The sequence below is a fragment of the Ostrea edulis genome, chromosome 7 (assembly GCF_947568905.1).
Source record: "Ostrea edulis chromosome 7, xbOstEdul1.1, whole genome shotgun sequence".
NCBI lineage: Eukaryota > Metazoa > Mollusca > Bivalvia > Ostreida > Ostreidae > Ostrea > Ostrea edulis.
In genome coordinates this window covers 68,468,319-68,480,856 of record NC_079170.1, presented here as the reverse complement: position 1 = coordinate 68,480,856, position 12,538 = coordinate 68,468,319, and the positions used below count along the sequence as shown (strand labels likewise).

Genomic DNA, 12,538 nt, shown 5'->3' with positions numbered 1-12,538 from the left:
GATTTATCAAACACTTGATCGACATTCATACATGCTTTGGTAAAAGAGTACTTTGTGTGGAGAAACACGCGATCAATACTAAGGTTGAAAAGACAGTGGACAGGAGTTGTTGATTCCCCCCAGGCTCTGGTACATCAAAGGATCCACTGTTCGGTATATTCACCTTTCATTGAAATAACGAAGCTGAAGCATTTGGACATGTGTATGTGCTTTATTTTACTAAAATACACTACAAATTACCATAGCGATGGTGTAGACCGTATGATTTGGAAAATGGCGACATCAAACGAAACAGTTCAAACCCCTGCACCAGCAACTCATTTGTCAGTAACCTGCCTCGAATGAAAAAAGCATCATACGCAGAACATGCTCTCCCACACTGAGTTAGTTAAGAGTTATAGACACTACATGCAGGTAATAATACATTATTGCTGCGAGAGGCTTACGATGGCGAAGCTGAAGTCACACTGCTTGTCATAAAGTTGAGTTGTTAGTTTGCTGTTATCACTTGTGTTCAATGAAATATTTAAGCACGAAGCAGGTGTGGAAGACTATGTTGTGTCTTTCATTTCGAGTTCACTGGTATATATGTATTCGACATATGAATGTAAATGAGTATTGCTTATGAATAAAACGTCGTTCATATGTCTAAATGTCAAGGTGAAGGCCACAACATATTCATTCTTCTCACTTTGAAACTTTTAGATACATCATTTCTCATAAAAAATAATGTAACACTCTCAAAGTCTTCACTTCTGAAATGTTAATTATTAGCACATCAAATAAAAAGATGAATAATATATTAGATATGCAGATGTATGATATCTAAGTCGAAGGGTAGAGGTATTCAGCTACACTTGTCTAACAAGTTTAAACTCCGTTTGTCTGATCAGGATATAGGGCTCACGGCGGGTATGTCCGGTCGAACGGGGATGCTTACTCCTTCTAGGCACATGAGCCCACCCCTGGTGTGTCCAGGGGTCCGTGTTTGCCCAACTATCTATTTTGTATTGGTCATAGGAGTTATTAGCTGCAGAACTGTAGCTCTCTGAAAAAATATTTTGACATAACAGAGAGCTACAGAGCCACCCCTTATAAAAACCTTCGATTTACGGCGCACAAAAAGCTGCGCACGGTTGAGGCCTTATATCGTTGTATTCTTGAGTTACTGTCTGATAAATTTAATATAAAAAAATTCTTAACATATTTTCCTACTATACTTGTGTCTAAACATACCTTCAAATATTCATTAAAGCCCCATACGACCTGAAAACTACCAGCTTTAAATGATTTCGTTTGTTGACGTAACCATGTTAGGTAGCCGGTCAATTCGAATCCTGGTTAATTTCCATACTTGCACAATAACGTCTAGATGTGAACTAATATCCCCACAAATATTTTAGCTAAATATTTTAAATAATATATCACCCCAGTGCCTTTAAATAATAATTATTCAAATAGCTAAACTCACGGCAATGCGGCTTTCATTAGTCTGGTCCGGCTCCACCCCTGCCACACGAGTGTTAAGGACTTTAGTAGCATTTTCATGAATCAAAAGCTTATTTTACCTTTAGAAAAACTTTATTATTTTAATTTCTATAAATTATTCGTATTGATAATAAATGAAGAGCGAATACATAACATATAACGAATTTTATGAATAAGATACCAACAGCAACAGGGTACGAATTGACCGGCTACCTAACATGGCTACGTCAACAAACGAAATCATTTAAAGCTGGGAGTTTTCAGGTCGTATGGGGCTTTAATGAATATTTGAAGGTATGTTTAGACACAAGTATAGTAGGAAAGTATGTTGAGAATTTTTTGATATTAAATTTATGAGACAGCAACTCAAGAATACAACGATATAAGGCCTCAACCGTGCGCAGCTTTTTGTGCGCCGTAAATCGAAGGTTTTTATAAGGGGTGGCTCTGTAGCTCTCTGTTATGTCAAAATATTTTTTCAGAGAGCTACAGTTCTGCAGCTAAGGAGTTATGAGATAAATTGATCACTGTTCGTTATCTTCGCCTTTCAAGAGAAACATCTACATGTTATTACAGTGGTTATATGTCCAATATGTGTACCTGTGTTCTAGATCTAGATATCACAGTGGTCGTATGATCTATTATAGATATATAATATATGTACCTTTATCCTATATATTGATATCATAGTGGTCATATGTTCTATATGTGTACCTTTATCTTATATCTTGGTATCAGAGTAGATGTGTTTTGATATATGTACCTTCATCTTATATCTAGATATCATAGTGGGTATATGTTCTATATGTGTACCTTTTTCCTATATCTTGATATCACAGTGGGTATATGTTCTATATGTGTGCATGTATCCTATATCTTGGTATCAGAGTAGATGTGTTTTCATATGTGTGCCTTTATCCTATATCTTGATATCACAGTGTTCATATGTTCTATATGTGTACCTTTATCCTATATATTGATATCACAGTGGCCATATGTTCTATATGTTTGCCTTTATCCTATATCTTGATGTCACAGTGGGTATATGTTCTATATGTGTGCCTGTATCCTATATCTAGATATCACAGTAGTTATATGTTCTATATGTGTACCTTTATCCTATATCTATATGTCACAAGGGTCATATTTTCTATATGTGTACCTTTATCTTATATCTTGATATCACAGTGGGTATATGTTCTATATGTGTACCGTAATCCTATATCTTGATATCACAGTGGTCATATGTTCTATATGTGTGCCTTTATCCTATATCTAGATATCACAGTAATTATATGTTCTATATGTGTACCTTTATCCTATATCTAGATATCACAGTAGTTATATTTTCTATATGTGTACCTTCATCTTATATCTAGATGTCACAGTAGTTATATGTTCTATATGTGTACCTTTATCCTATATCTAGATGTCACAGTAGTTATATGTTCTATATATGTTTACCTTTATCCTATATCTAGATATCACAGTGGTTATATGTTCTATATGTGTACCTTTATCCTATATCTATATATCACAGTGGGTATATGTTCTATATGTGTACCTTTATCCTATATCTAGATATCACAGTAGTCATATGTTCTATATGTATACCTTTATCCTATATCTAGATATCACAGTGGTTATATGTTCTATATGTATACCTTTATCCTATATCTAGATATCACAGTAGTTATATGTTCTATATGTTTACCTTTATCCTATATCTATATATCACAGTAGTTATATGTTCTATATGTTTACCTTTATCCTATATCTATATATCACAGTAGTTATATGTTCTATATGTTTACCTTTATCCTATATCTATATATCACAGTAGTTATATGTTCTATATGTTTACCTTTATCCTATATCTAGATATCACAGTAGTTATATGTTCTATATGTTTACCTTTATCCTATATCTATATATCACAGTAGTTATATGTTCTATATATGTACCTTTATCCTATATCTTGATATCACAGTGGGTATATGTCCTATATGTGTACCTTTTGTGAGTATATGTTTTCTATATGTACCTTATCCTTATATCACAGTACTTATATGTTCCTCAGAAAACTGGTCTTCCCTACATATCTGCCGATTTTCAAAGTCCTGATAGAAATTTCAGCATTTCCCTACAAAGAAATTCTCACGAAGCCGGCACCCCTAAAAACCGGACGTTGGCCAGAACATCTAAAGATGAAGATAACGAACACTAATTAATCTCATAACTTCTATAAGCAATACCATGACTGTTAATTATAATTAGCAAAAGATATTTTTGTTTTCACAGGCTGAAAATTTTCTAAGAAATATTCAAATTACAATATTATATTTACTACTGTACTATTAAGTCAAAACAAACTTTAAAAAAAAGAATAAACGATGAACATAACCATATCTTTCATAGGTAAATGTATTCTCGTTTAAAGTCAGCATTTCGCAGATTCTATGTTTGTTATAACGATCAAGTTTGTCAATACAACCTACCATTGCTGTCTGACATGTTTCATACCAATTGTTGGCGGTTTTGGCACATTTATTTTGACTACGGATAACTCCGTTTACCTGATCAAGATATAGGGCTTAAGGCGGGTGCAACCAGTCGACAGAGGATGTTTACTCTTCCTAGGCACCTGATCCCATCCCTGGTGTATCCAGGGATCCATGTTTGGCCAACCCTGTATTTGGCATTGCTTATAGGAGTTATGAGATTGATCACTGTTCGTTATATTCACCCTTCATTCTGTAATATATTTCCAATTTGAAATTAAATGATTTGAGAGAGAATATTTCTTGTACTAATTTTGTATTGCTTACAGGAGTTTTGAGAGTGATCACTGTTCGTTATTTTCACCTTGCATGTAGGTACAAGCTGATTAACTTGACCTCCACCGTTAATCAACTACACCACCAGATCAAACTGGACAGCTTCTACTTTGTGTATATACGGCTCAGGTTGGAAATTAGAAATAAACATGTCAGTCCTTGATGTTTTATTTCCACGAGTGAAACAATAGTCCTTGCACTAAATCATAGTTCGTGGTATTAAGAAGAAGCATCTAATGACAATTGAGAGAAATTGTCTTTAAATTCAATGTCTAGGTAAACCGGTCGTCCCTCTAAGCCGGTTGTTTTTTTGTTTTTTTTTTGTTTTTTTTTTTGTCGGAGAGCTGGTCGTTCAGAGAAGTTTCACTGTAGTATCTTCTCTCCAGTCAGCAATGGGTAAGTATGCAATTCCATGGAAATGAATTGATATATTTTGTAAGACCTGTTTTAATATTTGTTGCGTCCACTCTGTATCAATGCTGTTTACAATAGAAAACAGTTTGTGAACATTATAAATTTAATTCAGTCACTTCTTCTGTATGAACTACATATTGAATTAGAAATGCGAACAGTTTGTTGTGTACATTTGTTACTTAGAAATTCAAAAACTTATACTCTTGATGTGGCCTTCAATTCGACATTTAGATATATCGACGACGTTTTGTCTATTAACAATGATAACTTTCATTCATATGTCGACTCGATATATCTCTGTGAGCTCGAAATAAAAGACACCACAGAGTAGTCCACTTTTGCTTCATACTTAGATATTTTATTGAAATTAGACGCTAACGGCAAACTGACAACTCAACTGTATGACAAACGGAATGATTTCAGCTTCTCCATCGTCAACATCCCATATTTATGTAGCAATATTCCATTATCACCTGCATATGTTGTTTATATCTCTCAACTGATTCGATACGCAAGAGCTTGTTCTGCTTATAGTATTGATGGACATGTGTCGGAATTTCGTGAAACTTAGTATATATGCTTTAGATAACATAGCTTGAACATAAAGATGATTATTTTTATTGTACTCGATCGGTAACCATGGAAACGAGTGACACTTCGTTTTCCCCTTTTTCTATATTTACATCTATTGAAAAAAATCAGACAATGTACTATTCTTTTTGGTTTATTTCAAAATCCATGTCTTGCAATTTAATGATACTTATTTCATGATATTGCAGAGACAAATAGGAATTAATAACACATAAGCAATCAAAATTTAATACACAGTACATTAAATTATCAAAGTTTTAAAATGAGGGAAATGCTGAAATTTTACCAAATTTCACCTATTTGCACTAAAACAGGTATAGTTGCCCAAGAAACGCTTCAATTGATATCATATTTGATACTTGCGTAGAACCTATAAATTTCTAATACATGTTAAAGCGAATTTGGTGCAAATTAAATTTAGTGGTATATTGGGGGGGGGGGGGGGGTGTGCCAAAAAAAAGGGGGGGGTAATAATGTCGGTTATGTAGATTTAGAATCTTCATATAACAAAATAATATCATTGCACATGTGATGCATGAGGATTGATGAAGGGTGAAAAATATTGTTTGTTGCACTTTGACCCAATATTGGAGGGAGGGGAGTAATATTAAAAATAATCTTTCACCATTACCTTCCACCAATAAATACTACATTTATGGCAGTCATCTACAAGAATCGTCTATTTAAAGCGTTTTTGCTTTCTATCAAATCCAGCAGACAATTGAAACATGATATATCTCTCATGTATTAAATTCACTCTGCATGTGTAGTTTTATTGTAAGTAAAGGCATAAAGGATTGGGGGGGGGGGGGGTTCCACAGTGAGTCAGTTAATGTAAAAATTCCTGAACGTCACATGCAAGATCATGAATGACACATTCAATATAAACAGACAGATTCAATCAATTCAATTCTTTTTCTTCTTCTTCTTTTTTGTAACTTTCAACTGAAATTATTGGCAAATAAAACAAAAAAATAACATTCAATTTTTCTGTACATTTATTTAAAAAAAAGTTTAAGTGTGATTTTTAAGAAATCTGACATCTAGAAAATCCTGAGAGATGTAAAATAATCTACAAACAGCAGGTATGTATTTCAACCTAAAGGATTATAACATGAACAAAGAAATTAAAACATTTTCCTTTACTACTTATGAGTTCAGTCATAGATAATATTGGATAATAATTGGCTACGTTCAATTGCAACAATATCACTGATGACAGTCTGAAGGTCTTCGTCATTTTCTGGACTCCCCCTCCCCCTTTTCACCATGTCAATACAAGGAAAATAATTGTTTGGTTCCATGGAAAATAGGGGTATGGCTGTCTTACTTCAGAAAACATCTGCAAAATGCCAAAACAATTTCTATTATTTCATGAGTTTGCCTCTGGTCAGGACACTCCGCTGTCATATAGAAACCCAGACATATTAGTATCATACATGTGTTTTAAACTTTTTATGGCTAGTTTAATAATAAATTACAACAGCTCACCCTTTGGTATTAAAATCCTCCTTGCAATTGTTCACCTTTTTTATTGCACAATAATATGCATATGTATTTCTTTTACTAATAAACTTGAATTTAGAGACCGAGCTAAAGATTTTCATTTGGCCTATTCAGTGTGAGAATTTTCTATGTCAAATGAGTATGCACTAATATATTCTTTGTGATCTATTAAAATTAACATTTTGATAATTAATTGATTTATAGACTGGTTTTTTTTCTAGTGTTCTCATAAAAACAATATTTCATGGGTCAATTTGTCTAAACAAGGGGTGACTTGTCTAACCAAGGGAGATGAGTTGTCTAAACATGGCTTGTATGAAGCATAAAACTGAAAGCAACAAAAGATGTGTTTGTGAAACACAAATGGCAACAAAGAACAATAAACAAGGTCAAAAATTTTGATACCGAGAGAAAGTTCTTGTCACAAGAATTGTTTATATGAAATATGATAACATATCATTCACCCTTCAAAGGGTTAAAGTTTTGAAATTTGGGTCAAATTTCAAATTTAAGGTCACAAGGTCAAAAAATTTAGCACAAAACGTAACTTGACCTGTAACCCATTGCTATAAATGCATGTATAATTTTTCAAATCAATAGTTGCAGACACACTGTCACAAAAGTCAGAAAAACTGTTCATGCATAGATGCACATGCAGGCTGATCACTGTAGGGCTCCTGACTATAGAGAGGACTTTAATTAAAACAAATGTCTGATATACTCTTAGATAAGTTGCAATTTTTTATTTGTCTGCAGAAAGATTTATACAATACTGCATATACATATGGTATATGCTAAATCTATAATGTGAACTTGTTGTCTTACATCAAACAAAATTCTTTTTATCGAAATCACAGGAAAGTTTCAAAGTGATTAGAAACATTCCACATCCCCTAAACCTGCATTTATCATTAAGTGTGCAAAAAACATATAATGTAAATTTATAACAGAATCATTAATAAAATCTTACTTCTTTTTGATTTTCAATTCATTAATCATAGATCTCAAAATATCTCCAGAGACTCATACATGAATAACATTTAATTTTATTCCAAAACTAGTATTTAAAATTATCTTGATTCCAATATGCACTGGTAAATAAATTTTCTGTCTATACTAAGAACACAAAAACTACAGTTACATTAATAATGCATCCCCCTCCCTTCAACAGGGTTGGGCGGTTAAAACCGGCCGGGGTTATAAGCAGAGGTTTTAAGCAAGGTGAAGATAACGAACAATGATCAATCTCATAACTCTTACAAGCAATACAAAAGAGATAGTTGGGCAAACACGCACCCCTGGACACACCAGAGGTGGGATCAGGTGCCTAGGAGGAGTAAGCATCCCCTGTTGACCGGTCACACCCGCCGTGAGCCCGATATCCTGATCAGGTAAACGGAGTTATCCGCAGTCAAATCAGTGTGCCAAGAACGGCTTAACAATCGGTATGAAACACGTCAGACAGCATTTGACCCAATGCGAGATTTTATTGACGAACTAGATACTTATAACGACCATAGAATTTGCGAAATGCTGACTTCAATCGAGACTGTTGAAATCCCTGTACCATCAACTTGTTTGTCAGTAGCTTACCTCGATTTAAAAACTTACTATACCCAGAACAAGCTCTTGCATATCGAATCAGTTGAGATATAAAAACACCATATGCAGGTGATAATGGAATATTGCTACATAAATGTGGGAAGTTGACGATGGAGAAGCTGAAATCATCCCGTTTGTCATAAAGTTGAGTTGTCAGTTTGCCGTTAATGTCTACTTTCAATAAAATATCTAAGTATGAAGCAGAAGTGGACGACTCTGAGGTGTCCTTTCTTTCGAGCTCACAGGGATATATCAAATCGACATATGAATGAAAGTTATCATTGTTAATAGACAAAACGTCATCGATATATCTAAAAGTCGAATTGAAGGTCACAGCGAGAAATTTTTTCTTCTCACGTAGAAGTTTTTGAATAAATTCTGCTTCATATGAATATAAAAACAGGTCAGCTAACAAAGGAGCACAATTCCTGCCCATGAGAATTCCAACAGACTGTTGGAAGACCTGATCACCAAAGACCACGAAAATATTGTCAATGAGGAACTCTAGCATATTTTCTATTTCAACTTCAGAGTACTTGTGCGTGGAATCAGAGTGGTGTTTAACAAAGTAAATTTTTGAATGACTGATCACTAGATATGAATATTTCCGTTTTCCATTTTTGTTGAAGAAGCAACTCTCTATGATGTCAAACAGTCTAGTCTTTAATTTATCGTGAGGGATGATCGTGTATAGTTTTGAAAAGTCATAGGTTTTAATGCTATTGATTTGGGGAAACTTCTGTGATTTCAAGTTTACTAAAAGTTCTTTAGAATTTTTTAGAATCCATATTTGATTAACAACACTTCTGGCATATGTAGTAGCACAGTAAGTTTGAAGTTTCTCCTTCACAGCTGTTAACATTTTCGTGAGGAGCAAAGATAGGGGCTTGGTAGAGCACTTACTGGATCCAGCAATGTATCTTTGTTTGTAAGGGTTAAGCGTCCCGGTCAATACTGAGTCTCCCCAAGTGGTCAATACTGGTCAATTGTGATTTAAACTGTTCATTTCCCATTTTTGTACATTTCGTGCAAAGACAAAGATAAATTAAGTCTTTTCATTATATGGATCAATTGTTGATTAATATTTTTCATTAGATAGATAAATGTTTTTATACATTTCCTTTGCTGAAACAGTCAGACCAAAATATCTTCAGTACTATACTAGAGGGTCACATATAGCATAGCTTGACAATTTGGAGACTGACCTGTTTATACATGTACCTTGACATATTAAGAATAACAAGTGGCTGGACATTAGAGCTGAGCAGCACAGGAAGCAGGGTTGACACACAGGTGTTATTTAGCATACTCTGGCACCAGTGATGACCTGTGTGTATGTTATCGTTAAGAAAACATCACCAATCCACCCCTCAAATGTTTACTTAACAGTTAAATCATTGATTGATTGATTGGTGTTTTCCTCCACACTCAACAATTTTTCAGTTATCTGGTGGCGCCCAGTTTTTATTGGTGGAAAGGAGAACCCAGATACAATGTTCCTGGGAAGAAAACACCGACCTTCCGAACGTAAACTGGGAAACTTTCTCACTTACCGGCGCGAGCGGGATTCGAACCCACGCCGACAGAGGTGAGAGGCCGTGTGATTTTGAGCGCGATGCTCTAACCACTCGGCCACAGAGGCCCCTCTTAACAGTTAAAATAAAGATTTGAAACAATAGGTAGTTCTTGTTAAACTAAGGAATTTGAACAGAAACTTTTACATCTTCCCCAATTCAACAGTCATTTATATTAGTTATTCAATATTAATGATATAAGTATATTGCATGTATAAACTGATAGTACAGTACATATATTTACCATAATGGCCACTTAAACATTTAAAATGACCTATAACACAGACTATAATGACCAATAACACAGACTATTATGACCAAATAATTTTCAATTGACCAGTATTGACCGGTTTTAACCAGTATTGACCACCGGCCTGGTTAATACTCATATTGACCACTTTTTTTGTCAACCCTGCCGGGCCTTCAATCAGTTCTTTGATAATTTTCTTTAAATGTTAAAAAAAAATGTTTAAAAACTAAATATAAATTGCTCTTACATTCTCCAAAAAAAAAAAAATCCTGGAGGGCTGGACCTGAATTTGTATTTGATTTGTTTGACTTAATTAAGGTTCCATCCATAATTCTGTTAGTCATGTTGTTAGAAGGTATACATGTCACTTAAACTCATATAAGATTTTATTAAGACACTTGTTTATAACATACCTTTCAACTCTTTTTTTTTTTTTTTTTTTTTTTAGATCTCTCTTAATCTGGATAAAAATGTTGTGCTTCTCAATGCTTTGTCTTGTCTGCAAACACCAAATACCTATATTTTATTATATATTGTAACAGTATATTTTAATCAAGAAAATTGTGCACCGAGCTAATTGATATCTTAAAAATTTAAAATAGGAGTAAAATTTCAACAGTTACATCCATAGATATTTGTGCATAAGTACATATTTCAATATCTGCTAGTGCAGAAAGATAAGATTTTGTAAACTTACCAGAACCAATGCAATGGGACATGTTGTCAGCTTGAGCAATATGGCAGATCTATCGGCTTTGGAGTCACCCCCCCCCCCCTCACATCCGAGGCAGATTTGTCATGTAATGGGTAACAACATGGTGTTCTTTATTCAAAATCCTTGTCCATGATTGGCATAGGCATGATGATGACTGTTAAGTCTATGCTGATGCACACCTGTGCGGCTAACAATTAACAATGATTCTGGAATTTACACAATGGATATTTAAGAATCCTGAAGTGTGATGAAGTGTACTTCTTGCAATCCTGATGTAAATAAACTCCCTCATTCCTTGAAATTTTCACCATGGCTATTTATCTTCCATCACTTTCCACCTACATGTTATTGTCATCTACCTTTAATATGAATAATTCTTTCTTACCTTCTTCACATGAGAGTTCCACAAAGGGAGATAATTTTCTGATAAATGTACCGAATTTTATCCCCAAAATAAATGACTTTCGATTTATTTGCAACCAAATTCCCGTTTAGTAGTGATAATTTATGCATAATTCTGTGTTTTAAACCATGAAACTATTTATTCCAAGCGTTTCGTGGGGTTTTATAACTCACTAAAATAGCATTTGATTTGAGAATTACATGATCTTATTACTTAAACACTATACCACTTAAATCTGGAGAATGGACTCAAAAGTTATGTTCACTAATTCAAAGATACCGTTCGAAAAGACTATGAGGAACTGAAATTATATGTGATTTTTCTGCTTTTGATCCGTGTTTGCCCAACTATCTATTTTGTATTGCATATAGGAGTTATGAGATTGATCACTGTTCGTTATCTTCACCTTGCATTTTAATGACTAGCTGAAATTACCCAACTTATGCATGAAATTGATGTGCATATTGTGCTAAAAATAGAACGGTCAATTAGGTGTTAGTTTTTTTTTGGGGGGGGGGGGGTACTCATCGAGTTTGCCACAAAATATGATATAAGTAGTAAAATACTTTTGAAATATCATAAAAAAACTCTGAAAATTTAATAACACATTCTATAATAATTTTTTGGTTTTGCATGGTTTTATCGTAGACAGCCTCCTAAAATATTTCATATAAAAAATTAGGTTATACATGATCACAGAAGCTCGTTTTAGAGAGTTCATTATTTGTTTTGTAAACAGAAATTGCGGTACGTTAATGTTTACGAAATTTTCAAAAGAAATGTATATCAATCTAAGTTTATTATATATTTCACATTTCAAACAGTTTTGAGGTAAAATGCGTCATCTACGTGTAAAAGTTAAAAATTTTGACTTGGCAAAATTAAGATGCTTTATTTTGCAAAAACAATATTTCATTTGTTTGTTTGTATACATATAAATACTCGAGTCCTTGTTAACATACCACAGATTCAAGGCTGTAATATTGCTTTTATTCTTGCATTCAGAAGCTCAAAATTTTGGCTGTCAACATTAAATGAGTTACATTTTTAATATTTAACATAAAAAAAAAATCTTTTTTTCAAAAATCGTGAACCAGTCCCTTTAAATCGAGGTAAGCTACTGACAAACAAGTTGATAGTACTGGGGTTTAAACAGTC

General features: G+C 33.7%; 1 long non-coding RNA gene across 2 annotated transcripts; it reads right to left on the bottom strand.

Moving 5' to 3' along the window:
• Positions 1-4,477: 4,477 nt before the first annotated feature.
• LOC130048453 (uncharacterized) lies at positions 4,478-11,327 on the bottom strand. Of its 2 annotated transcripts, none has more exons than XR_008797244.1 (2): positions 10,676-11,327; positions 4,478-4,804 (listed from the first exon to the last, which is right to left on the bottom strand). It is a non-coding gene; the product is annotated as an uncharacterized LOC130048453 (long non-coding RNA). The 2 variants fall into 2 exon arrangements; XR_008797243.1 differs by lacking the exon at positions 4,478-4,804 and adding an exon at positions 6,311-6,672.
• Positions 11,328-12,538: the final 1,211 nt, after the last annotated feature.